The 23,158-nt window shown below is 40.2% G+C and overlaps 1 protein-coding gene across 1 annotated transcript in view; it reads left to right on the top strand.

Moving 5' to 3' along the window:
* Positions 1–10,068: 10,068 nt before the first annotated feature.
* CDH11 (cadherin 11) overlaps positions 10,069–23,158 on the top strand; it is a 50,794-nt gene continuing 37,704 nt past the window's right edge. Inside the window, exon 1 of the mRNA XM_027906171.1 lies at positions 10,069–10,185. The gene's annotated coding sequence lies outside the window, so the exon portion shown is untranslated. The remainder of the gene's footprint in view (positions 10,186–23,158) is intronic.

Below are 23,158 nucleotides of genomic sequence, written 5' to 3'. Positions count from 1 at the left end.
ATCCTCGTGGGTCCCTTCCAGCTCAGCATATTCGGTGATTCTGTGATTGTGGGAGTAAATTACTTACCTTCCCAGTGCCATTTTCAGATGCAGGCGTTAATTATTCTCTCCAGCTCAGTGGTGGAGCTGAGGGGCACAGGGCATGTCCACAAAGCCTATTGTTGGCAGATGGAATCTCAGCCCACCGGAGCTACACAAACATGTTTATCACGGTGCCAAATCTGAATTAGCAGCTCTGATCACAAGCTCCTATGCCTCTGCTCACAGTAGGACATGGTGGGTTGGGCACAGTGTGCTGCTCTAACCACATTTATTCAGATTCAACTCAGCTTGGAACTTGGGCAGAAAAAGCTCACATCTGCCAGCAATACACTGTGTAGATACTCCCAGCAAATCTGCCCAAGGCCACCCAGGAGGCCTAAGTTATGGCCTAGAATATTCTTCCATCCCTTTCCAATTCAGCTGAAAAGGAAAAATGTTACTGCTGTATGAAAATTATTCCCCTTATATTTTCTCAGATAAGCTCTTGGCAAACAGACCTTTCCATGCTTCTGTGGAGAGTCACAATCCTGCACAATCGGCAGAGTGGCTCCTTTCATGATTATAAAGTTATCTTTGATTTTTATTAGGAATTAGAATCATGGAATCAAAGAATCATTACTGTTGGAAAAGCCCTCCCAGCCCATGGATCCCCCTGTGCCCCATCCCCACCCTGTCCCCAGCCCAGAGCACTGAGTGCCACGGCCAGGCCTGCCTTGGACACCTCCAGGGCTGGGCACTCCAAACCTCCCTGGGCAGCCCCTGCCAGGGCCTGACCACCCTTTCCAGGCACAAATTCCTCCTGATGTCCCACCTGCCCCTCCCCTGGCCCAGCTGGAGGCTGTTCCCTCTCCTCCTGTCCCTGTTCCCTGGGAGCAGAGCCCGAACCCCCCCCCCGGCTCCCCCCTCCTGTCAGGGATTGCAGAGCCAGAAGGTCCCCCCTGAGCCTCCTTTTCTCCAGGCTGAGCCCCCCAAGCTCCCAGTGAGGTTATTGCCATGTGCAATCTTCCTTTTTGACTGGATATTCCTGGCTGAGTCAAAAAAGAAAAAAAACACTGAAATTTAGAGAGTAGCTTCATTTTTGAAATCATTTTAAATGGTGGAGAGAAGTTCTCAGCTTTCAGCCAATGTGGGCTTGTTTGTTTATTTGTGGTGGGTTTTTTTTTTACTTTTATATCATCCTTTTATTTTTGTAAATATATCCTTTGTGTTGGTTGCACATGAGTTTGCCAGATGATTGCTGGTGGTACTCTGGAGCTCATTTGCTGTTATTTAAAGCCACTGCATTGCACCTAGGACTATCTCCATCAGGCAAAACCCATGGATATAGTAATCCTTTCCTAATTATGCAGTTTCTCCAGAAGATACAGAGCACTTGCTCTGTTATTGTTTGGTTATGTGTATTTCTATTTCACAATCATTGTTTTGAAGAAACCTCATAATGCACTCACTTGTAGCTCATAATAATTACACTACAGAAAATTAAAGCCTTGGTGGTATTTGGGAGGCATAATGAAGAGCATAAAAATGTTAAATAATAATATCATTGACTATCCTGGTTAATTTTGGCTGTGAAGTTCAGTGTTACAAGCACTTCATTACCTGATGCAGCTGAAATATGGATCTGTGTTTATGTTTCTCAAGAACAAACTGGGAGGCTTGTTACCAAAAAGAAAATAACTCCACAAAAAATAGAAATAAATTGTAATTTCTGGAGTGGAATACCCTGAAATGGAGGTAGTGGGAAATCATATCATCCTTGCTAAAAATATTGCTGAAATTCTGGAAAGCTGTATTAGTTGTGAGTTGAAAACACACACCAAGCATCGTGAGATGCTCCTGGTCCTTCCTCCTCTTCCAAGTTCTTTGCTTACTCAGTGATATTTAGCTGTATCTCTAATTACCATTTCTTAAAAATTACATACTGGTGAGTATTGTATCAAAACACCAGTTGGTCAGTGTTGCTCAGTCCTGAAAACTGAAATGTACCATTTAAAGAGGCTTTATTTTTTGAATCATCAATGTTTAGCCTGTCTCTCTGCATCTTTAAGCTTTCTTTTGTCAACACCTAGAGACTGTTTGATGGACAAATTAATGTATTTGGCATGGCCTTGTTCTTGATTGAGAAGCCAACTGTGTAATGTCCTTTGAGGAAACACAAAAGGAAATGAGGAAAAGACAACTAGGAAAGACAGAGACAGAATGCCTTTTGGTTGACCTAAAATGAATTTACTATCCATTCTCCCTTCCTTCCACCCTCCCTAGATCTAGACAAGCCATGACCTCTGCGAGTCTGGGAGGAGAATGGAATAGGAATAGGCAAAGAGATATATTTGGTCTAGAAATAAAACTGAATTAAAACTTTTTTTAAAAGCTTTCCCAATGTTTGAAGAGTCGTTGCTGGGTTTGCAATAGGCTCCCCAGAATGAATCATGTATCTTCCTGGGATGGCAGGGATGTTCAGTGAGTTGAATGAGGCACACAGAAATTCAGAAACGTCAGATCTCTGTGGTGACTTTGAACAACTCTTCTTTTCTTTATTTATTAATAAAAGGAAGAAGGTAGGAAAAAAATGTCTCTGAGACCAAAGAGTTCTGTCTCTCTTGAGTCTCTTGGACGGATTCTGAGCTATTCTTCTTTATGGTACCTCTCAGAATTGTTCTTTCTTGGGTGTCTCCAGTGGACTTCGAACCAGCAGGATGATTTTGTAGAACATTTATATAAAGGTTTTTCAAAAGGTTAGTTGAATTTATTTTCTGTGCTGAGTGTCCCCTACAGCTTGACTAATGGGGGCATTCAGCTTATACTTGAGTGGCTCTCAATTTTTAGGTTTCTTTTTAGGTCACTAGAAGAGATTGATAAAAGAGAGCAGAAGAAAGCCAGAGGAAAGAAATAGAGAACAACCTACTGAAATTGGTAGCAGAGAAAGATAATATAAATAGAGCCCCAAATGCTAGTGAAGACAGCCTGCTCTGGCTTGGCTCTGGAGGAGGATCTGGCCATTCGTATTTACAGAATCACAAAATATTCTGAGATGGGAGAGACCCACAGGGATCACTGAGTTCAGTGGAAGAAAAGCACCAAAGAATAGGAAAAGGGCAAGGGGAGGAAACAAACTAGAAAAAACCCAAACAAACAACTGTAAGGAAAATTTGCCATAAAACTCTTTCTCTGATGACAAGCTCCAATCCATAGTGTCTGACATCTGCTGCTGATGGAAGCTGAGTTCCAGCATGACTTAGAAAGCTTTGGATCAATTCTGTGTTCCTCTTGCAATGGGAATAACTGAGTTGGGTTGCTTTGCATGTGTAACATGTTTTTCCAAGAGAGGATATATATGTGCCTTTTACTGGTGGTGGTTCAAGAACATATGTTTGAGATTATCTGCTAGACGACAAATAGGAAAAGTCAGGTTTTGGAGTACAAATGAAGTACTTTTCCCATATGTAGGAATTCAAATTATATACGGTGTGGTACACAGAAATATTTCTTTATGCATGAAAAAACTGTATACTTTTTAATTCATAGTAATTTTTGTGCATGTATATCTATATAGGCATATCTGTACAAAAAATATGTAGCTACTTGCTGTGGGTCCTCTTCTTCTAAATTTAGAATTTAGAAGAAACTCAGAGAAGTTGGAAACATTGAAACAGAGGGCTTGATTTATGATATTTAAAATGACAGAACATACCTGCCTCCAGGCCTCCCAATCCACTTGTATTCTTAGTACCTGGATAGGATGGGACTGGAGCAGCATGAAGCTAATTAATACAGACTTTATCCTCAAGGGCCTGGTGTTTGCCTCCAGGCCCTTGTGACCCAAAAGCAAGAAAAAGTTAATAAAGTCATATTGTACTGGGGAAGTACAGGACCTGGGTGCTCATGTGATTTGCAGGGGCTAATTTGTTCCTTGTGAGCCCACACAAACCTTTTCTGCCCTGATGTTTAATTTGGCCTTGGATGGATGAAATGGGGGCTCTAGTCTGCAGTCTGTTAACATTCTGCAAAGCATTAAGATGTATTTTTGTCTCTCGTGGGAGCACACAGCTATTCTGTTTCCAGTTAAATTTCTGCCAGGATGTGTGTCCTTCAGGTCTCAGTGTTCAGGGTGCTCCTTGGCTTTTCCACGCGCTGTGCTCGGCACCGGCCGTGTCTCCTCTCCCTGCTTGTGGCTCTGCAACCTCAGCACTCAGCAGTGTGGAGGAGGGATGGCAATACCAAGGGGGAATGTTTTGGGAGAGCATAATGTAAAATCAGAATAGTTCATCAGAAAGAGAAAGAGGCTGTTCAAAACCTGTTTGAACAGAACCTTGTTTGAGTGAAACCTTCTCTGCAGCTCTTGTGCTTTTTCCTTTTCTTGGTGTCCTGCCTTCCACAAGTCATCCTGCTGAGTGGTGAGGTCCTTTCCTTCTGGAGGAAGGGACAAGATAGTACAACTGTTCAATTCAAAATCTGTTTTCAAGCCTCATTTTATGTCAGGCTTCTTATGTAAATGTGTTGAAAACTTCGCTTCTCCAGGACTCAACTCAGAGCTGTCAGGTGCAGACATTAACACTTTCCTGCCTCAGAACCACAAGGAGATAAAAAAAACCTCAAGTGTTCAAGTGTTGTCGTGGTGAAAGACAGAAAGAGAGGAACTCTTGCCTCGTCCCAGCATGAGGGACACCTTTGGAAGCTACAGGTGCTCCAGAGCGAACACAGCACGATGCAAACACCCCCCAGGCTCTGAAGTGTGGTCGGTCAGAGTTATTTACCCTGACCTGCTAAAAGATCCTGTAATTGCATTTGTATTTATAAGGCAGATTATACAAGATTGCCTTTTTATTCTTTCTGATGCAGTTCTTGCCCTTTGTTTCATTCTACTCCTTTACACCATCTTTCAGAATTACACGGTCATCCTCAAAGTGCCCATAGAGACCTTGGTCATGCTCTAATTTCAGCTATGGACACTGATGAAGTGACAGCCTTAATAACCTAAATTAAATTTGAATTGGATGCTGCTTTCAGTGGTGGAGTTGGACCGGGTGACCTCCAGAGGTCCCTTCCCACCTAAATCATTCTAGGCTGCTGTGTTGGTTGCTGCATGTGGGATTCACATTCCTTGGCTTAGCTGCCTCTGTGAGTGGAAAAAGATTCTCCTGGAAGGTGATTCCCAGCCTAAGCTTATTTAGATGCCAAGATAATAACTTGCAGGAACAAATTATATACACCAAGGACACTGCTCTCTGGTCAAGGTACCCAGATCCATGTTCTCTAGCAGGGCTAAATGCCCCTTGTGCACTAAGAGACTTCAGTGCAGACTCCCTTTTTTATACCTGAGCAGAGACTACCCACTATATAAAATTATGGTGTGCTTGTGTGCCATGTAGTAGGAACCAGAATAAAACTCTGAGTTGGCAGGAAACAGATTTTGTTGAATTTGTTCCTGAATTGCAAATTGCCAAAATGATCAGAATAACTTCATTCAAATGATATTTATACAGATGATACAGCTTCAGGAGAGAGGGGAGTTTGGGCACTGCACTGCACACAGTAGCAAACATCAAAAAATGGCATATGGGAAGTCAAGTTTAAACTTCATGGTAAATCAGAACTTGTGCCTACATCTTTAGAACAGTTAATTATTCACTGAGGAGAGAAGGTGACAGAAAAAATGGTGAAGCTCTGCACCCAAACAGTAGAGATCCTCAGCTGGCACGCGGGAGCTCGGAATTTGGGCCTCTTTCCTCTGATTTTTATACTGATTTGTACATTTTTCATGGGTGGAATGTTTTGCAGTGTGTCTTTGCTTACTTTTAGAAATGTCTCCAAGGTTAAGTGGCAGGGTCAGACTAAAAATTCACAGTAGAACCATGGAAAGCTCACATATTCCTAAATCTTGGGTTCTGCCTTGTGAACTCAAAACTGCATTATTTGTATTTTAATTAATGGTAGGTGCTTCCTTTTTGCATTCTACCAGTATTGTCGTTTATTGTGTACATTCTGAATATTTGAGTATCTGTTTAGTTTGCAGGGTATAAATACCTGTATTTTTGTAGGCTGGGGAAAAAAAACTCATTCAGCCACTCAGTCCTTTTGCCTGGGCTGCATAAAAATGTTGTTTCCATACTGGATTTGAATAAGTTTGAACCTCTTCAAGTTTTAATTCAGCTGTACAGATGACTCTGGATGGTCAAGTGCCCTTTGATTGAGCAATAATTTAGATTGGTGAGGTTTCCCTTCAATAATAATTGGGCATGGTGTCAGTTATCTTTCCATAAGCACTTCTCTAGTAAATTATAATTAAATAACTGTCTGTGTGGAAACTTGAGGCAATGGAATTCTGACTATGTCAGAAATGCTTTTTGAAGTGTCATATATACAGGATATTTTAGGGTCACTTCTGTGATAGCTACCAGAATTTTCACTGGGCTTGAACAAAGTTGCAATAATCTGGCACTTTTTCATTTCAACAACTCACCCCTGATGCTTTTGCATCTCTCAGTAACTGGGACCTAAACATACATGGTTATAAATCCACAGTTTAAATCCTTTGATGACTGTGAATAATTTGTCTCTATTTTGTTAAACTCTCAGATATGTTCCCAAGTTTATTTCTGTAACTGCTTTTCAGGGAATACTTAATTTTAGGAGCACATTGGATACGATTTTGCTCCAATCTGAGATCTTTGCAGATTTCTAATATTTTTCATCTCTTTTAGTGATAATGTACCTGGGTCTTTTTTATAGAGACAAATGTGTAAGCAGTGTGATTCCCTGCAATCAGGAAAAGCAAAAATGAAAATAAATAGTGGCTCAGGCTTGGGTTTCCTTGATATAAATCTCATATTTTGCGTGCTCTGTGATTGTATTAGTTTATTCACTTTGCCAAACAGCCCGCAAAGCTGTGAATATTTATTTAGTGCTGTTCCTAATAGTTTTTCTAATAGGGAATTATTTTGCTACAAAGAAAGACATTTGTAAATGAAGCAGATAAGCCCTTTGGCAGACAAGGAGTGTTTTGTTCAACACAAGAATTCTATTGTCCACTGCTTTAGTTGTCAAGTGCCTGGGGAGCCCAGGATTTATGATGATGTTACAATGGCCCTTTCAGAGGGGCCTCTAAGAAGCTGTGAGATTCCGTTCCTCTGCTTTTCAGACTTTCAAATCTTTTTATCATGCGAGGACAATGCAGGATTCAGCTGCTGCTTGGGCCCAGCACTGCCCATTTCACATCAGGCATTGTGCAGTAATTACCATAGTGACAATGCTTGGGGGGCCTTTCCCCCTCCGACCAGCAACATTTCCAAATTGTTCCAGTTGTCACTTTGCATAAACCAGCTCTGTGGCCACGGCTTCTTTTACCCCCCAAAAAATCTTGTTGGGCTCGGTTTGATTCAAAGAGCCACTGTGGCAAATCTATTTGGGGCACTGGAACTGTTTAATGGAGGGGTTTGTGAGTTTTCTTGTAATTATAATTGGGCTGTGAAACAGCCTTCTGTAAATACAGAACTTGGATTTTTTTTTGGCTTTTCTTCCTTTTGTAAAGGTTATAGAGTTATTAGAACCACACTATTGAAGGCATATTCAGCTGCAGCAGAAAAGAAGAAAATAAAATTATAATATTCAGTAAATAATGGGCATCTGATAAATAAAATAACAATAGTAAATAAAAAGGTATCTGATACCTAGACATCAGTTAATCAGCTAAACTGTTTTCCCTGCTATAGAAATCATTCAGCAGTCGTAAACCATGTTTTTCATGAAAATTGATGTTTGGAGGATTTTCTCCTTGCTTGATGTTAATATGAAGATTTCTCTACTTCAAATAATGGTTAGTGCTACGAAAAGTATTGATTTGTAACCCCTGATATCTGTTGAAATGCAGTGTAACTGAAGAATGGAGCCTGTACTTGAGAGTAAACTTATTATTTATTATTTGGGACTTGGAACAAGATGATCTTTAAGGTCCCTTCCAACCCAAGCCATTCTGTGATTTACATGGTCACTTCACTGGTGGTCAGGTGTTTGCACAGGGAAAAGCTTCATAGTGTAGAAGGTCAAGTTGAGGCCTGGCAATATTTTTAATCAACTATTTGCTGCTTTTAAGAGCAAAAACAGAGCTCATAAAATTCCACCATAGGGATATGTAAGAGATATTTTAGAAATACTTATCCAAGCAACTTCAAATGTCTTGGGCATAAAGGAACCTTGAGCTGCAAAGTCATCCATAAAGATGTTGTTGTCTGGAAAGATACTGAACAAATTATCAAAATGAGAGAGCTTATTCAGTTTTAGTTCTTTCTTTTCATTCATCCATCTGAATTGTAAATTAGTTAAAAAGGGTCCTTTTTGGAAAACAAACAAACAAACTTGCTTGCAAAATGAGCATATTTTAAAATGCCACACGTACTTCATAGAAAATTGCATAAATGTGTTGCATGTGTGGAGTATTTTTATAAACCAAGAGCTTGTGTATTAGTGACTCAGTCATCACACAAATAATTATTTCATGGAGCAAAATCCTCGTTCTAGGAATGTGCTTTTTTTATAGAACATGACCCCAAATTTTTAAAACAGTTAGTCAACATATCTGCAACCATGAGTGGCCAGAGAAACCACGTGATTTTATTTCTTTCCTTGGTGGAATAAGTGTGAAATATGTTTTTGCAATTTTGAACATTACATATTCAGTCAATGCCTATTTTGTTTCTCTACACCTTTGCTGGAACTTTGAAATTTGGCCTGCACTGCTGAACTGTTTTTTTGCAATGAAAACTTGATTGGGGGTGAAAAGTGGGTATAAAATGGGGGATTGGTATAGATGAGACAACAGTTAAACACTGAAGAAAATTAATTACTTGGGTGTATCAACTCAAGTTACAGAGGTTATTTTTCAATAATTCTTCATAGAAATTTTCAGTTATTAAATCTGAAAGTGCTGGGGAATCCATCCTGATTTCCTTGGTGAGAATGAATCTTAGTCCTTGAATTCATTTAGTGCAATTTAAGAATCTATCAAGGTCTCAAATGGGCATCATAAATACAGTGCCTACACCAAAACTTAACAACAGATCACCCTGAGTATTTCCATGGCATTCAATCACATTAAATATATTTTATTTATATTTTACTTGTGTAGGAACATATTCTCAGGAGCACAAGGGGTGATGAGAGACTGCTCTGGGAAACTGAGCATTCTTAACTTACTAATTTAAATTCAAGAAAAGACTTGCTTCACCCCCTAAGAAATGACTCAGCAGCTTTCCTTTTGTTTCTGAACCCTTTTTACAGCCTGGCTCAAATTCTTGACCCTTTTAGGAAAGAATTTTAACCACCAAAACAACTATAGATGAACTTCTTATAGGCAGAGCCACGTGTTTCTTGTTTCCTTCCTTAAAATGCTGCATCCTAGATACTTTTTTCCCTACTGAGTACAGTTCTACTTCCTACAATAATTGACTCCCTTCTCCATCATGATGGTAAAAACACTAATTTTTTAATATACCTTCAGAGCACTTAGAAATGTTCAAAGCACATTTTGTTGGTTGATGGCATCTGCAGCTGTTATTTTCTTTCACTACAATGTGTCTCGTATTGGATAATATTCCCAGAACAGACTTTTTCCCTAGAACTCTGGGGGTTTTTTTCAAGAGATAACAAAAAAGATGTGAGAGAATTTTGATATGAGCTCAACAATTTTAGTTATGGGAACATTCTGGCAATAGTCTGTTAAACCTTAAAAGGTTGGACAGGGCGTGGAGAAAGCTGTAGTAGAAAATGTCCCTGCCCATGGCAGGGGGTGGAACTGGATGAGCTTTAAGGTCCCTTCCAACCCAAACCATTCTGTGATTCTGTAACTCTAAGGTAAAGACTATTTACTAATTTTCTCCTTGAAATTATAACTAGTATTTAGTTGTTTGTCTTTAGACTCTTTTTAGGCTACTGTGGTAGTTTATAGGGGTAGACTTTAGTTTCTTATTATTATGGTACCACCATTGCATCACATTTCTAAAAGATTTCCTTGTCTGCAGCCAGAGCTGAAGTAGTGGATCCGTGGCAACAGAGATCTGACACCAACACCATCTCCCAGCCTGGTTAAGTGGCATTTCAAATGCGTGGAATATGCTACATCAACTGGCAACAAGTTTCCAGTGGGTGAAGGTAAGCCCTGCATCCAACCCGGTGACATGAGGGGGGTCAGCTGTCCATGGCTGTTGTTCCTGTGCTGTCTGCAGTGTTTGTGCGAGAGAGGGAACACCGATCCTCTCTCAGTGTGTGCTGTCAGCCAGGTTTCTGTGCCTCAGAGGGTTTATCCAGTGCTCTTTGTGTCACTCAGGAGAGCTGATGCTGTAGGACACAGGGCATCCTTCTGTGTCTGCAAAGCACCGTTTGAGAAGGTGTGGGTTTTGGATTGTTTGTTTAATTTCTTGTTTAAAGCTCTGAAGAACAGAAATGACAGAATTTTTCTAATATTTAGGTCTACAGCTTGAATTTATCAGTCAAAAAGATTCATACTTTTCTTATTCTAGTGAGATTAATTCCATATTTGGGTTATTTCTCTGATATTTTGTGCAATACCACTGAGCTTAATGGAACTGCTCAGACTTGTGTTGGGAAAAGAATGTAGTGGGTGTCAGCTTCAGAGAAGGTGGAAAGCGGAAACAGAGCAGTACAGGAAACTGTAGACTTAAAAATAGTTGTATCTGCTGCTCTAATACCTTTCATTTTTCAAATCCTCCATGTGCTGATCCTCATTTGTGCTATTACTGTGATTCCACAGAGGTGAGAATTGCCCACTTACAGGAGTGCCCGTGTTGTTGGTTTGTTTTTGGTTTTTTTAATGGTTTTTTTTGTTGGTTTTTTTTTTTTTTAATTAACACAGAAACAGATAAAGTGAAATAGATAATGAATATAGAAATACTACCATTTTTACGGAATCAAAGGCATGATCCCATCTGAATTGCCGAGGATAAGAAGTGCAAAGCCAGGTTGTTAAAAGTCTCTGCGCAGCTGACTCACAGGTTTTGCATTCAATGCGCTCAAGTCCTGCTTGACAGATGCTTCATTTCCGTGGAAATGTCCTTGAGTGACAATAATCTCGTTTCCAGCAGCCGAACGGGCCGTGCACTCCAACACCCTTGTGAGCAGCTCTGTGGGTGTGTTTGTGGCATCCTCTGCCTCGTTAAGGCAAAGGGCTGATGTGCCAGTGACACCAGCAGCAGCCAGGTTAGTCCAGCTCCTCCGCTCCCCAGGCAGGGCTCAGCATGGGGGATTCTCATCCTGTCTGAACACAAAGGCCACGTTTTGCAGACAAAGCTCGGCCCTTGTTCAGATACAGCTTTTCAACAGAAGGCTTCTGAAGAGGGTGTGGTTTGAGGACTTCCTGACTAGGTTTCAAATTCATTTATGGCTATCAGGAAGACATAGCAAAAATATCTGAAATTAGTTCTGCATTCAGTTTCTCTGGGTCTCTGCTCCATGCACAGTTACAGGAATTCTCTCACCACTGTTTCAGTTTGCCTCTTTGGACGTTTTTTTGTGTCTCAGTTCAAGGTTTTACTCAGACCTCTTTCTCAGGCCTCTACTTCAGAGCTACACTTCCAACTAAACTAAATTTTCACAAATTAAAGGACTGTGAGGGATAAGCTTAAAGGAAAACATGAAGGCCAATCCCTGTCACCAGTGTATGAGATAAGTGAATTTAACAGTCCAGGGTCCCTACTCCATTTTTTTCGTGCCTGATCTGCAAACCTGATGCGTCTTTTCTCATTGACTTTTTTTACATATCCGAGTTAAAACAAATAATTTCTGAAAGAAAGCTTCCTGCAGAGTAACTGTGGGATGTTCCCTCTGCTTGGGGTGTGAAGTGCCTCCCTGCAAAAGAGGAGGAACAAGAGCTGCTTTTGTTGATTATCATGTAAACCTGTGCATCCATATGCTTCCTGAATTCTCTTCCCTTCTTTTGAAGGATCTTTCTTAAATTGCTTCCAGCTGTGCCTGTTCAGGAATGCAAATTTCCTGTTACAGTATCTGGATAATCAAAGGGCTGAGAAGGTAAAATATTCATGTTTAGCTATTGTTTGTGGGACAAGGAGCAGCAGGGCAGACAGCAAGCCCTGCTGAGCTCTCTGGGAGCTGGAACACAGACCAGCAGCCTCGGGAAGTGGGAATATCCTGACTAGAGATTCCTTCCTGCACTGCTTTGATTTTGTATATGGAAGTTCAAGAGAGACTGGGAGTAGGCAACAGCAGGTACATTTCCCTCCAGTTGTGTGATTCTGAAAGCAATCTGTGAATGAAGGGTCTGCAGGGCCCAAAAAAGAACAGACTCATGGAAACACAAAATGGTTTGGGCTGGAGGGGACCTTAAAGCTCATCTCATCCCACCCCCTGCCATGGGCAGGGACACCTTCCACCAGCCCAGGTTGCTCCAACCTGGCCTTGGACACTTTCAGGGATGGGGCAGCCACAGCTTCTCTGGGCAACCTGTGCCAGGGCCTGCCCACCCTCCCAGCCAGGAACTTCCTCCATATGTCTCACCTGGATTTCTCTGTGTCAGTGGGAAGCCATTCCCTGTGTCCTGTCACTGCAATTCCTGATGAACAATCCCTCTCCAGCTTCCCTGGAGCCCCTTCAGGTACTGGAAGGCTGTGATGAGTTCACCATATAGGAAGAAAAGCTAAAGTTCACTTACTGGCCATAAAAATCAGTGTTGTATGATGTATACTTTGCTTCTTTCTCATCCAACACCCTTTTTATTATTTGCTTTTAATGGAAAGGTTATGGTAGGAAACCCATGGCATTCCTGGCATACATTGCAGATCTTGGAAGGAAATTGCTGTATAGTTTTGTTTCTGCACAAATGCCACGTGGAAAGGTTGATTTCCACCCACAGAATTACATCACAGGGCAGACACCTCATGTACCTGCAGGATCAGCTTATTACATGTTTTTTTTAGGATGAATATTAGTAATCTCAATGAAATAGGCTCATATATGAGGGTAAAAGCTTTGATTTTAGTAAGATGACACTCCAAAGTAAATCGAATCCTTAAGTGGTTCTTGAAGAAAGGCCTGAGAGTGAACTGTTAAGAGTAAGACAATCTCATTTCACACAGTCTGTGTAACAAGATGCAGTCTGAATTTATTCCTTTTGCTTTTTGGTGCTCTTCAAGACTTGCTTGAGCTAAAACATCGTTGGAAATATTGTTAGAATAATTATAAGACAGATATCTTGGTCAGATTCCAAAGAAGAACGATTATTTTGTTATAAATTACAGAGACTTAAAAGACATCAAGTGGGAAATATGTTCACAATCCTGTCTCTTCTGGTCTCAATACCTCCTAACATGAACATTTTAGATTTCCTATCTGCTTTTAATAGAAAATTATTTCCATGAAGTACTATTGCTTTGAAAGAACCTTGACTTTGTTGAAATGTGTAATTTGTTTTTGGAAGCAATTAACTTGTACCTGAACTGAAATTCAGGTCTTGGTGGCAAAAGGTTTATTCCAGCTCAAATGCTGAAACCACTGAGCCATCAAACACTCATCTCTGCATTTTCCCAGCTTTCTGGGAAATCCCAGCCCTGTTTGGGCTGGGTGTGCTCTGCTCTGGAGCATTAAAAGGTTGATATATTGACTAAAAGTCTTGTCAGAATTCCAATCACTCGTGAGTCAAAATAGCCTTGAGAAATCTGAGTTGTGATAAAATTAATTTCTAACAAAATGCCCATAATTACTTTAAAGGTGAGAAGGGTGAACCAAGAGCTAAAACAAAGTCTTCTAGAAACAATTTTGATCAGAAATTATTACAAAAACTTGCCAACTTAAACTATAAATCCTCTGTATAGTTGCTCACTTTGGGCTTCAGTAACGATGATGATAGTAATAATAGCATGTTTAAAACATTCACCATAGGGTATCCAAGAAAAAAATGCACACATCCAGGGCTAGAAAAAAGAAACACAAGAGAAAACTAAATAGTCTGTCTTGCACATTTATATTGCATATAAAAATTGGTTGCTGTGTACTCAGCCATTCAAGTTTCATATGCAACAAAAACTGTCTTGAATTCTACTCAAATGTTAGTTTACTGTTTCGAAAGTGGATGTATTCTGTATGCTATTAAATAAATCATAATTTAATGTATTTAATTTTTTTGAGGTGTTTAACCAAGCCAACTTGTGCACTCAGTCACAGTTGAAGAAAAACTTCTTGAAAATTGCCTCAGTATCTTTCAGGAGTACTTGGAGATATAACCATGCTACACATGCACTTCATGTGACTCTACTCATCTGTATAAACACTAACAAAGTCACACAAGTTGTGATTGGTAAAATCTAATATAATGCAGTGGTTTTCTCCCTTCTATTCCTGACAACCTGCATTTGCAACCGCTCAGTTACTGTATTTTAAAATGGCTTTTCAATTACATTCTACTGCTCTAGGGGAAAGCCTTTTGACAAAGGCATGACATAAACCATTTCTATGGCAGCTCCATCATAGTTCCCATAGCTAAACTAGACTGGACAGTTCATTAAAAAGAAAAATTAATAGTTCAGAGTTGTAGGGAAACAATAACAGATTATGACTGGCCTGTGGCAGCCCACTGAATTCATGTAGTGGAATAAAAATCGTTCCCTTGTCTCAGAAATGAAGGTTTGTTTCAAGGTTTTGGGTGAAGTCACTACTTCTGTTCCTTTACAGGAGAAACATTAATATGTACTCTTTAGGATATAAAGCACATATTGGATAATCATTGAATGCATAATAATAAACATTAGAATAGAATAGAATAGAATAGAATAGAATAGAATAGAATAGAATAGAATAGAATAGAATAGAATAGAATAGAATAGAATAGAATAGAATAGAATGCACTAAACAGCTACATCAAAGCAAAAAACGAACCTTCTTGAGGCAGTGCAAGGCCTGGAGAGAGTGGAGTCAGGACTAAGTCCTATCTTTTCTTATCTGAGGCAGTAACTGCTCTAGACGAGGCTAAATGTGCTATACTCAGTGTGCCAAAGCCAAAGTATTTGGGATTCAATGGCAGTTCTTTTAGGTCTGTTTCTGCTACCTGTGTAACAACATCTGTGATTTATCTCTTGCTTAAGGCTGTTCTTAAAGGTGTAACCAAGTCCTAACGGCCTCTTTCGAGATGTTGCTGCATATTTTTCTGAATTTCCTCAGGGTTTCATGGTTCAAATTTCCTGTATAATTCTGGTATGTGTGGCAAGCACACATACTTTAGTGTCGAAATCTGAGTTTTATTATAGCAATGCTATAAATTCCTGTCTCAGAAGATATTTCAAAGAATATGGGCTCTGGGATGCATTAACTGTTTCTTTTGGCCAGTAGCCACAACCTTCTAATGAATTCAATGGGATAACAGGAGAGGCCAGAAAAGGGGAAGTCTGAGCCAATATAACTTTTGGAATCAGATCCAGGACTGACCCCGCAGGGTATTTTCTAATTCTGTTTATGAACACAATCTTCTTTTAGAAACAGCAGCTAAAATACTGAAAATTTGTGGTTCTGAGGTCTGATCCCGTTGTACTTTTACAGGTTTATACCTGCTTTTACAAGAGGACTTGGGCATTTGGCCTCCAATTCTCCCTTCTCTCCCTCCAAGATAGAAAAGCAGATTATGTAATCTCCAAAGTCTGGTCACTCAGAGAGGCCTCCTGCCTCTCTTGGCTTGGTTTCATGCTCTAAGCTATGTTTTGTGAACCGAGGCTGCACTGAAGCAAAAATAACCAACCAACCAAAAGACTCTCCTTGACCTCCCGAGCTGTTTTCATGCTCGCACTTCAGGCAACATGTGTGAGCTGCAGCATGTTGGAGAGAGGGGATTTCTCTTCATTTTTCCAGGGAATGTGCTCTCACAAACATTTAACTCTCACTAATGAGCTGTTCACTCCAAGGCTGGGGACTGACTGCAGACTCTACTGCTGTGTTGTGTTCACGAGTCCAGAGGCACCACTCGTGTCCTGTCCCCCTCTGTGCTGGGTATCAGACCCAGGAGAGAACAGCCCCACACAGGGAACAGCCTTTCAGTGAGTGACTCACGCCAGGGAAAGCTCAACAAAGACCCTGTTGTGCTGTCTCACAGGAAATCCAGTGACCCACTGGTTGCTGCTGCTCTGCTGCAACACAGGATCAACACAATAACACAATGGCTGTGTATTCAAGAAATGGAATGGCTGCTTTTCTCCTTGTAGGTCTGTAGTGATTTGATTTGCTTTATATTTAACAAATAAAAAGATCAATTAACTGTTTAAGTGGGAAAACTTCCCAGCAAAGAATAGAATGGTAATGGCTTTTTTGATAATTGTCAAAACCACTCTCCTAAGCAGAAGCTGGTGCTCTGTTGGCCCTGTCATTATCCAGGTTCCTTCTGCTCCCCACGTGATGTTCTCTCCTTTCATCCCACTCTGTGTCCTTCAGCCAGAGCTCACACATGGCTCACATATTGTCTGTTGTGTGACTGAGCTGCTCTGCCTGTGTCACACCGAGCTTTCAGACCAGGTTACTTGGAGCCTCCATCAGTTCATTATGCTACAGCTTGTCAAGATCATTTAGGCCGAAGGAACAGAAGTTAAAAGCTAAGAATGGACTTTTAACCTAAAGTCCTAAGAGTTAATCAAAGAATTATTAGTTTAACTATGCTGAGCTTTTACGCAAGAGTTAAGTGGTGCCCACAACCTTCCCTTTCTCTGGTGTCACACTCACCAGGTGTGTCGCCTCTCAGGCAGATGTCTTGAAGTGGAGTTGGGGATGAGGGTCCCTGTGTTCCAGAGCAAGAGAGGGATGGATCCTTCTTCCTCCACCTAGAGTCATTTTTATGTTTCCTGACATGCTCCACACCCTTGCTTGGTCTGTGGCTCCACATTCCATCCTGGTTTGCTGTGAAAGGTGTATTTTCTGTACACAATGTAATTCCCAAGCCCCCAAGGTTGTATCTGTTCCATGGCCAGTAGCTGACTCCTGGTCAGCAGTTTACAGCCTGGGGCCTCCACTATCACCTTGTACCTGGACTTTCAAATCTTCTCATATCATCCCATGCCTGTCTCTGCTGCATTTTATTTGGGGGTCATGGATAGTTTATTCCATAGGGAAAGGTGTGTTGTTATTTTTTCTATTCATTTCAAACATGTACACAAACCACCCGTGTTACAGCACACACTCATCCTGAGCTAAACCAAAAGCCACCTGATCCTTAGAAAACCTGTTACAGCCAAATAAGTTAACCAAAACCGAGGCCCAGGCAGGCCAAAACAAGCCCTGATGATGCCTGAAGGTCCAAATGGGTCCTGCTGTCTGTGCTGGCAGCCTCACACATGGCCCTTGGCATGTCCCAGGCAATGGGAACACCATCCTATGGGCTTACCAGGCTCTGAAATGTTAACAAGTTCATGTTAACACATGGAAAATTATTTTTTATGCTATTTATTTAAACCCCATGATGAAATAGGCATTTAGTAAACATTCATTTTAGTAATCTTATTCTTACATAATCATTTCTGTCACGTATTATAATTGGGTTCAGTTAAAGCTGTGTTTGCAAACACAATATAAGTGGCTGTGTGTGACCTTCATAATGGTTCTTCCTGCTTATAATATATATTCACCATTCCTTGGGTCTGATTTGAAGCTCACTTACTGAAGCTTAAAAGCCAGAAGAGGTTCACAAAATTTGCACAAAGAGTTTTAAAAAATAAAGATCATGTTAAGTTTTTTATAGCAATGTTTACCCTGTCAACCATTACATTGGAACAAGAAATATGTCTGTTCAGAAAGATGTTCCCTGTTCTTGGATGAATCCCCAGATCCAGTTTCTCCAGCTGGTGCCCGTCTGGTGCTTTATTCTCTCTGACCACTGGATTTCCAGGAAGCTGTTTTTTATTGTCCTCTTGCTCGCTCTTGCAACTGTTGGAGTTGAAACCCCTGACTTTGGGTTTTCAAAGTAGTGAGAAAAGAGAGGGTTATCTTTGTAGACAAGCACTATATCACTGCCCTTGCATGTGACATTGTGAAGGCTCCATAAAGAAATTCAGATCCTAATCCATGTGGCTTACTCTTATTGCAGCCTTTTCTTATTTACCAAAGAGATTTAGAGGAAAAGGAGGATGGGAGTGTTCAGCATCATACACAAAGACACACACCTGCTGAATGAAAATGCTTTTAAATTAACAACTCTAGATTCCTTGTGATGTGAACAAAAACTGCAAGTGTCAGTATTTAAATCCTGGGAAGTCTGAGATGCCAGAGTGCACTAGGGAAGTTTGCTCAGCCTGTTCTGAAGGTTAAACCAGTGGGTGCTGCAGGCTGCTTATCAGGCATATGTCAAATTTCCTCAAATAATAGGGGAGTCCTTAGCAAAGTTAAAACAACTTAATCTGGGAAAAAAACCTGAACAAAACTCACAGGACATTCAACACACTGCAACTAAAAATTTTAGCCTGACTCAGAAACGAGGGAAAGTACAGATGAAACATAAAGTTACATATTTGGCAATGACTTGGAACTGTGAAAGCAGTTTCCCTCCATCAGGGGTGATAAAATCCCGAACGGAGATGGGAGGCATTTAATCTGATGCATTGCCACACACAGGCCCTTCTCAGCTCTGGTAACCCAGTCTCCAAAGCCTCGTGCTCTTGCAAACATGATGTATTTATGGAGAGCTCCATTTTATACAATACACTTGGTCATTAGTCTTGGGCTTTCAGTCACCTTCATCTTGTCCACCAGCTCCTTACTTCTAACATCGTAATTTGGGCTTCCAGCTCACACCGGCCCTCCTGGGCTTAATACACGGTCTTTAAAAGGTTTTTATTGACACAGCTTCCATTTTCCCTCTCTATGCACTCCCAGGACTGTCAGCAGTCATTTCAGTTTGTTTCTTATTTCAGGTATGAAGTCGACATTTCCTTTTAGAAAACTAAAAAGGTCCACAGATTCTAAGTATTCCATCCTTCTTCCAATAAAACGTAACAAGTACCAGAGTATTTAGAAAGATTATGTTTGGTGACAGACTCTCTCATCTCTCTTTAACCTAATAGTTCCTTTTCCAGAAAAAAAACCATAATTACTCCAAGAGCAATTTATTTAATTACTGTTATGGGAGACTTCAAAGGAAATTGGTTGGATTGAAATAGTGATATCACCCTGGCAACATTTTGAAAAGAACATTTTGGTAGAAAATATGCTGAATGCAAGGGCATATTTAATGGGGAAAAAAATGCCTAATCCTGTTCTTTTGAATGCAGCTTTCAGTCTTTTATGTATATATATATATGGGGGTGTGTGTGTATGTGTTTGTGTGTGTACATATATGGGAGGGGTTATCATTTGGGCTTGGATATATCTTTCTGCTATGAATATAAACTCATTCCCCTCTACTTGTCTCATTTTAAGGTCATTCAATCAAAAAATGTAACTGTTCTCAATGCAGCCATTCTACCAAATGTTGGGTTGTTTTCCTCTTTCTTTTTCACAAACTCATTCTCAAGTAACACTTCCCTGATCTTCATTAGGGAGAAAACTGTTATTGGTTTGGAATTTAAAGCTGTGCCTGACTGGACACACATTCATTCACACTCAGGTACTTTTATAACTGTCCTGTTGGTTAAAAAAGCCACTGGAGATCTGAAATAAAGAGCTCTTGTTGTTGATCTAAGATGCAGATGTATCTCACAAGACCTGATTATTGCACCTCTTAAGGTCAAGACTTGCCCTTGGCATCAAAGAAATGGTGGCAAAAGGTATTTATATCCTCCAGACATATAATGCTATTCCAAAATACAGCTAATTGTAGTTGATTCATAGCTTCAGCTATGAATAACACTAATCTAATTTTAAAATGCCCATTTTTGCCCAATTTTCCATGACCAGCTAACTGTGGAACATCAGTTTCTGAAACTTTTCTGCAAGACCTGGCTCAAGGCATTTAAATTTTGCCTTTTCAGGATGATAGCCTGATAACAAACATCCTTCCAACTGCAGCAAGGCACTGCCTTAAAATTCTTGTTGTTAATGGCTCTGTCAGAAGAATAGAAATTAAATGTTTTGTTGCAATCCTCTGTGATTACAGGTCAGAAACAGTGCCAAGCCATAGTCTCTGGGATGTGTTAGTGTTGATATGATCAGCTAGAAATAAGTGATGAACAGCTTTAACTCAAAGCAAGTTCTGCTCGTGAAAGATGTCCTGAATAATTTGCCCTTTGTTAAAATGTATCATTTGAATGAAAAACAAATTTTAATTGCAAGCTGACAAGAGCCTGTCTTTCTGCTATTTATGTGCTTAGCATCTAATTGTATCACTTTACACTTCTTGCTGCATTTTTAGTTTTGTAACATAATGTTGGGAATTATGTCTTAATCCTTACAGCTTTTGAACACTGAAAATACAGATAATTCCTCTGATTTGTGCTCAGAGCAGGTCAGGAAGCCAAAGGGAAAGTTGTGGGAATGGAGGTGGTGTTTTCTTTGTGTTTGTGTATTTGTTTTTTAGGTTAAATGGAAATATTCTGTGGTGACTAATTACAACAAGATATCTCAAGGACACTTAATGGTTTGCAAATAATAATATAAATCTGCAGGTTTGGTCTTTTCAGGTGGAGCCTCCCTTAGGTATTTAAACAGTGATGGTCTCTTATTAGTGCTATTGAGGCTGTTTTAGGAACGTGTTGGAATATTCTAGGGTTGTTATCTCATGCTGTCAAGCCAAAATAGGTCTCTCTACCGACAATCTCTGCCTAGGCAAAAATTATTTATTGATTTATTTTTTCATTCAGAAATCTCGAAGTGGCTTTAAGGAAGAAATTTGCACTAAACTAGAATAGTTAAGCAAACTATCAAAAAGAGAACCTTCATGGGCACGACTGAAAGATCTGAGCTCTTCCTTCTGCAGCTCCAAGAGAGCTGAGAAAAGGAGAAGGCTCTTTGATGAGTAATTTAGCTCTCACCTTTCTCTCTTTAGCAAATCTATTTGTAAAAGGGACTCGTAGTAGTTCACTAATTTGTCAGGTTTTATACAGATAAATGTTCCAGAGAATGTAATTTGAGCCTGTAATAGAGAGTCAGCATGGTTGCTAGACTTAACCAAGGTGCTGCTGAGGTGTTTTCCATGTCCTTCCATGGGGGAAGTCTTATCAGGAACTTTCCTAATCGAGGGAGACCAAATGGAAGGGCACCAGGGGATGGAGGAGTCTTGGAGAGTTTTATCCAAAGTGGAAGAGTTTCACAGAGGAGCACATCAGTCATATAAAGAGCACACAGGATGCTTCAATAGCTTGGCATTTCAGCAGCACTGCTGAAGCTGCCTCTAGAAATGAAGCTGTAAGTGCGGTGCCACAGACTGACTTCAGATTTCTGATAGTGTGGAGACTGTCAGCCCTTCAGCAAGAGATTACAGATCACCACAGAAATGGATTGCTTGGTGCAGTTCTTTCTGGCTTGGTTTGGTAGCTGAATAGACCTGCCTGCAGTCATTAGTTTTTGATGGGTTTTCACTCTTTAATCTTGACTTTCTGCCTCATTTCTGGCATAAACCAAAAAGCCCGTCAGTCACAGCACAAGTGTTATTTAGACATTCGTACTTATACATTCTTAAGGAAAAAAATATTCAGGGTTGGCTTAGCATGTAAGTACAGCATTAGTAGCTGGGAGTGAGTTCACTTTAGTTATCATTTGTTTCCTCCTGGGGGTGTCATTTATAGCCACTTCCATCTCACTGCACTGAAATAAGGATGGACTAGGCTGGAGCTGTATTGGCCTTGGAGTATACAGGAAATAAGGAGAATTCCAGTTTGTCTGAGATGCACAAGAACACAATTACTATTTCAAATAAACTCTACCAAGAGTTTAGTTACTACTTGAAATGACTCTATCAATCACCATGTTCCTTAATAAGACCTATCTTATGCTGGTTGTTTTGCTGTAGAGTTTGTGCTCAAAACCAGTCAGCCTCTGTCACATTTATCTTAAGTGGATCTCCCTAGGGCAGCAAGTAAATGTAAAACTGTTTGCAGCCATTTTTCATTTCCCAAGCCTTTTAATATCACTCTCTCAGGCTTATTTCTGTGTCATTCACTTCATAATATACTAAGTTGTCTTCCTGCTCCCTCCTGCTTTGCATGAGGTTCACCCACTCTCCTCAAACAAGTACAAAGTAAATCAAAACCTGGCGAAAGTGCTTTCCTTCCATGATGAATTCAGAGGTGGATACTGACAGATATATCACATCATACTATGCAGGAGGTTATTTTTCTTCCTCTTCCCTGCACAGTGACTTGTGTTTTCAAAGAGCCATCACTCTCTGGGTTTGTCTATGGTTTCATAATGCTGAGTCCCAAAGCTGCTCCAGGAAACCGTGGCTACGTTTCAAAAACTGTTCTTTGAAGCAGCTGGGGATTATTGGCTTTAAACATCTCAGTAATCCAATACAGTGCTATAAAACATAATTTAAAATTGCAAAGGATTAAGATTTCCTTTCATGGGATTCTACAGACTCAGAATGGGATTCTACAAAACTTACTTAGCATTTTTAAAGCAACTTCTATTGTAAAGATGGAAATCGGCAGTTCTGTAAAGATTTTATTTCTGTATTTAGTACATACAAATCTTGCCATGACCTAGAATCCCTCTGTAGTAGGATACCTCTGGAGCCTTGGCTCTTTGCACATCATATATAAAGTTATATATAAAATTATATATACACTTAACTCTGCAGAACTGAAATCTCAGGCTCTAATCCCTTCCATTGCATTGTGCTCCTGTGCAGAACTGCAGAACATGAACTGCAGGAGTGTGAGGTTCTTCTTCTTCAGTGGAATAACAAAGAGAATTTTTTTGCCAAGTATCTTTAAATATGAAAAATATCTTTTCCTGGACTAAATACTTTTGTCTCATAAGACTAATTATGTTTTGTGAATGACACAGAGGACTTCATATCAATTTGCATTCAGATGAGGGTTATTTGCTGTTGGATCCAGTGAGACCTGGAATATGTTTCAGCATGAAGAGGGATTTGGTGGTGCAGAAGGGCCCACAGGGAGTTAGTTGGTGGTGGTCTGTTTTAGAATCACACATTGGGAAAAATGAGATTTACCAGTTATCTCTACAGCAG

This window comes from Empidonax traillii, unplaced genomic scaffold (assembly GCF_003031625.1).
Source record: "Empidonax traillii isolate 1590-97213 ecotype Southwest subspecies unplaced genomic scaffold, ASM303162v1 scaffold1255:size221984, whole genome shotgun sequence".
NCBI classification, from domain to species: domain Eukaryota; kingdom Metazoa; phylum Chordata; class Aves; order Passeriformes; family Tyrannidae; genus Empidonax; species Empidonax traillii.
This window is presented reverse-complemented; position numbering and strand designations above follow the sequence as displayed.